This window comes from Callorhinus ursinus, unplaced genomic scaffold (genome assembly GCF_003265705.2).
Source record: "Callorhinus ursinus isolate GAN/ISIS: 27379988/994484 unplaced genomic scaffold, GSC_fseal_2.0 scaffold2, whole genome shotgun sequence".
Taxonomy (NCBI): Eukaryota; Metazoa; Chordata; class Mammalia; order Carnivora; family Otariidae; genus Callorhinus; species Callorhinus ursinus.
In genome coordinates, this window is record NW_027397064.1 from 87432536 (window position 1) to 87438099 (window position 5564).

Sequence of the window (5564 nt, forward strand, 5' to 3'; positions counted from 1 at the left end):
GGGAGTTTGCTTATCCCTCTGACCCTCCCCCCTCTCATGTGCTCTCTCTCTCTCATTCTCTCTCTTAAATAAATAAATAAATAAAATCTTTAAAAAAAAAAGTACTGTTATTCCCAAGGGCATTTAGGAGATAATATATTGCCAAGAATGGAAATTTAATATCAAAACATATTAGAAAAAGTGGTTAGCAGCTCCCATATATCCTGATTTGACTAATTAGTTTTATGTAATCCATTGAAACATCAGTCAGATTACAGTAGCAAATCTGGTAGCATTAGATCATACTATTCAAAAATAGTAGCATCTGGCAACAATTAACCTAAGAGGAAATTTCCTTTTCCATTGTTATTACCCACATAAGTTTAAACTCAATTTATGCTAACATTTGTATTTATTCAAAGGCAGACTACCTGTAAACATGCCCTTCTCTTCTAGCTCCTGCTCATGTGTTAAAAATTTTTATTTCAGTTATGATCTTTGCCCCATTTCCTCTTTGGGTTAAATTTTCTCCTTTATGGGTTTGCTGGAAAAAAAATCTCAACTACTGTGATTTACACCAGAGGTGAATTACTAGCATTAAGTGAAAGGATATTTGTTGCAGCATAAATGCCCTATTTGTTAGACAAAGCAATCTGGTCGTCCCAAGATCTACCTCTTCTGTCACCATAGAAAAGCTGGAGCTCTGAGAATGGGAATCAGGAGCTAATGCTTTATAGATGACATAAAATTTGCAGTTGGTCTTGACCCTTGCAATGTCAATCCATTTCCTTGTATAGATCAGCCCCAATCTATTTGTTTGTGTGAGTTTCTGTAAAAATAACGGCCCCTTAAACCGTCTCTTGGTCATTTACTCTTTGCCAAACATGTGGTACGATTATTTCTGTAATTGCTAGTAAGCAAGGAAGAGTGGGCAACATAATGGTAAACTGATATGTCTAAAGTCTGAGAATTTTGTCTCCTATGAGGTCTTGGTGTGTAGAAGTTACACTTATTACTGCAAAAACAGAGATCTATCTATCTATCACCTCTCTTCATATATATATATATATATATATATATGTGTGTGTATATATATATATATATATATATGATACCCCTGCTGAGGCATTTCCTCCAATCTCTTATTTTTAAGAATCCCTGGTTACAAAGTTCCACCATTATTAAGCACAAAGAGAAATGGATGCTTGCATTCTAGCTGAGCATTTAAGAAAAGAAATAAACAAAAATAAAAAACCTATTTTTTGAGTACTTGTGTGATGAGTATTCGAAACACATCTTTCAGATTATTGGATAAATTTTGTATTAAGTCTTTAAGACTTTTTTTTTTTTAATCCTTTGGTCATGTTTCTGCTAATTGAAAAGTTTCGTTACAATTGAAAAGTCCTTTGAAAACAACACCATGCTTTTCTTGCCATTGCTGCATGGTCAAGGACTGTCAGGCCTCTGGTCTCAGGGCATGTAATCAAGAAAAGAAATACAGAAAATGCTATTCTTTGGCCCTGACCAAACAATCCCAACTCTCTTCTTTGTTTTACCATTTTTTGTAGACTTACTGCTCAAACTAGAGCTTCTTACTCATTGAATAATCTAAATGAGTTACTAATCATATTTGCTTCTTCAATATATAGAAATCAAGAAGAGGACGATGACATTAGGTATTTGGAGATGTTTTTTAAACAAGGCAAAATTTAAATTTCTTGTTGCCATTAACATTGAAGACAAATATGGGAAATTGAATTGAAATTGTACCCTTTAGATAAAATAGCCTAGGAAAAATAATTCTGTATTTTGCTAAAACAGCTCTCCAATATCTATTTAGGGTTATAGCCAGGGCTGTTTACTTGGTCTCAAAGGCTCATGCTAAGCTTTAATGCTTGTATAAGTTTGTGTGCACGTGTGTGTGTGTGTGTGTGTGTGTGTGTGTACACGAATACATTCATTAACATAAGAAATAAAAACTTCTATCACTCAATCATATAACTCAAATACTATGTGTAATAGAAAACCACCATATGGAAGATTCACACACTGTGGGGTGTAAACACCAAACCCAATGTCTTGAAATATTTAAAGCCATATGTGGTAACAAATGTAACCGGTAACCTGGGTGTAAACTGAGTTTTTGGTGCAGCATTTGTATCCCTTGGCTTAATTAACCTGTACCATATTTCTCTATATTTGACAATATGAAAATATTTGAGTGAATTTTAATGATCTCTCATGTATTTTCCTATGTTTCCTGTATTTCAGTAACAATGTGAACTCAAATTCTTTGGCAGATCACATTTTTTCCAATTGAAAATAAAAATGTGTTCTGGGTTGGGAAAGGCAAGTTGGGCTCGGGACAGAGATGTAGTCAGACGCTTTTTGACCATGGTTCCTGAAAACTTCATTCCCTCTGGTGAAAATCCAGCCTGATAAATTGAATCCTGTGACATGGAAAGTCACATCATATTATGAATTCTGTTGATAGAATGATGGCAACAAAACGGTTACAGATTATTTAAATAGCAGAATGAGAGCTTTTCAGATTATAAATGTATGTTAATATTTTAAATTAAGCCCTATCTGTATGAAATATATTGCTTCTTCAAAAATTTAAAGAAATAGGAAGAACTGCAAAAGAGCAATGCAGCTCTAAAAAAGCCATAGGCAGCCCAGCAGAGAGCTGTAGGGCAAAAATTGCCTATAGAAGAGTATTGTATGGAGCAAACAGCAGGAGGCCTGAATATGCCTATCATGCTCATTCATTGGCTGGGAACCGCCTAGGGAGAGTGTGTATTTGACTCAAATACTGTAATGGATCCCAGCGGTATGGCAACTCAAGGCTGTTATCTGACTGAATTCTATGCAACAGGTTCATTCTTGAAGGTATATCTGAGTGATACACATTTATTGCCTCCACATTAGTAAATACTAGATTTTTTAAAATACCGTTTACAATAACAACTAACCTTATATGGTGCTAGGTATTAATGTAATAACAACAAAGTCCTGCAAGAACTTAAGAAAAAAAAGAGTAAAAATCTGTAAATCATAATAGAATAACTAAATTTAGTAGTATGTAATAATTTTGGATAACAATAATCCATATAAATAATTACTCTACCAAAAACAATAGTTACTTTATGAATTCAATGAGATTCCAGTTGATAACTTAGAAAGATTTTTAAAACTATTTATGAAATATTGGATCTTAAAATATCCAAGACATTCATGAGAAAGAAGATTTGTCCTACCAAATATCAAGTCTAATTATAAAGCTATAATAAAAAAGATAAGGAAAGTAATAGATCTGCCAGGTGGTAGGGTCAGGGCTGCTAGAGAACACCCCTGCAGGGAGACCATGCTGAAGCCCCAGAAGAGGCTGGTTGGGGCTGCTGAGCCTGCTGGGCCAGCAATAAAGGGTCAGCAGGAAACTGTATCAACACTAAGAACCCAGCAGGGACATCAGCTTAAGTGGATAACTCCAGCCCTAGGAGAACCAGCCTCTAAAAAATGTGGGAAGAATCTAAACAGTTACTGGCTCAGAAAGTTAGAGACAAAAAAGCAGACCAGAGAAAGGTATAGATGTGAAGTTCAGTGCTGAGGACCTTAAAGCACAGCCCAAGTATACAGCATGATGGGAGGGTATTTGAAACTCCCAGGACAGACCCAGAATTCCCTTCCAACCATGAAGCTGGAGAAAGAAGCTTTCTTCTACCATGACAACTGCACAGAGCCAGGCATCACAGGACTCATGAAGCTTGTGAAGGAGGCTTACCCAGACCACACTAAGTTTGAGAAAAACAATCCCCATTATGACCCATCCAGCAAAGAAGACAACACTAAATGGCCCATTGTGGATGTGCAGTTTGTTTCAATGATGAAGCATTTCATTACCCTGGCTGAGCTCAAAACCCATCACCAGCCCTTAAAAAATATGGCTTTCTTAGAGAGGCGGACCATAAAAGAGACTCTTAACTATAGAGAACAAACTGAGGGTTGCTGGAGAGGAGGGGGCAGGATGGTCTAAATGGGTGATTAAGGGGGGTACTTATTTTTTCTCAAAAATTTTATTTATTTATTTGAGAGAGAGAGAATGAGAGATAGAGAGCATGAGAGGGAAGAGGGTCAGAGGGAGAAGCAGACTCCCTGCTGAGCAGGGACCCCAATGTGGGACTCGATCTCGGGACTCCACGATCATGACCTGAACCGAAGGCAGTCGCTTAACCAACTGAGCCACCCAGGCGCCCTAAGGAGGGTACTTGTGGTGAACACTGGGTGTTGTATGTAAACTAATGAATAATGAATCACTAAATTCTATTCCTGAAACTAATATTACACTATGTTAACAACTTGAATTTAAATAAAACCTGAAACATTAAAGAAATATATATATGGCTCTTTTCACTTGCCAGAGACTCTCAATTTAGCCCCTGACCCTAGAGGAGTTTGATTTTACTTTGAACCTTGAGAAAAGGGAACCAAGTTAACTGGGACACTGTTGCTGGAATGTGCAAGAAGTTAGTTACTCCAAAGAAGTCAAGCTTTTATAAGATAAAAGGTGCGAGGAGGTTTGCTTGTTATGTGTACGTAGGTGGTTTTCATGTACCCTTTTCAATAAACATTAATATAAAAAAAAGAGGGAAATAGAATGAATTAAGAACTTAAAAATAAACCTTTCAATCTATCATATCTTAATAAACAATGAAGTGGAAATAGTCATCATTTAGATTTACAGGATCAGTGATTTCATTACATATAGTTTTAGAAAAGAAATGAAGCCATAATTCATGCCATACTTAAAAATCAAATACAAGTGACATCACCAAGATGAACACATCTTGGCTGTTCCTGACTTTGATCTCTGTCACAAGAACAGTTAACATCTACTGACAAACAAGATGCCACTGAAAGAATCTTAGAATACAGAGGTGAGGCTGATGCACCCCTACATCTCAGAGACCAAGACAGATTGCATCAGAGGGGTTTGAGAAGAGGCTATGCTTTAACCACATTGTCCTTCCCCCAGGCAATTCAGACTATGCAGAGAGAACTCCCCTGAGCCTTTAGTTCTTCCAGTGGGAAGTGACAACCCAAGGGTAACAACCAGCCTCCCCCAGGCTAGGGGTCTCTTTGTGGGAGCCCCTACTTTGATCTTGCACCACAGGGAGTATAGGGGAATCTGTGGGGCCCAAGCAGAGGTCATATTTATATCAGATAGACTTTAAAAATGGGAAAGAGAGACAAAGAAAGCCAAAATATAATGATAGAGGGGTCAATACATCAAGAAGTTATAACAGTTTTAAATATTTGTGTGTCCAATATTAGAGCACCTAAATACACAAAGCAAAATTAACAGAGCTAAAAGAAGAAATAAACAAAAGTACAATTATAGTTGGGAATTTTGTTACCCCCCACTCATAACAATGGATAGACCACCCAGTCAGTGAAAAAATAAGGAAATTGTGGATTTGAACAACACTATAGATCAAAGGGACATAACAAACATATACAGACCATTCTAACCAGCAACAGCAGAACACACATTCTTATCGGGTGCCCCTGGAACATTTTCTAGG

At 36.8% G+C, this 5564-nt stretch overlaps 1 pseudogene; it reads left to right on the forward strand.

The window, feature by feature from the left end:
• The first annotated feature begins 3346 nt into the window (after positions 1 to 3346).
• On the forward strand, positions 3347 to 4475 carry LOC112810734 (thymocyte nuclear protein 1-like; annotated as a pseudogene).
• Positions 4476 to 5564: the final 1089 nt, after the last annotated feature.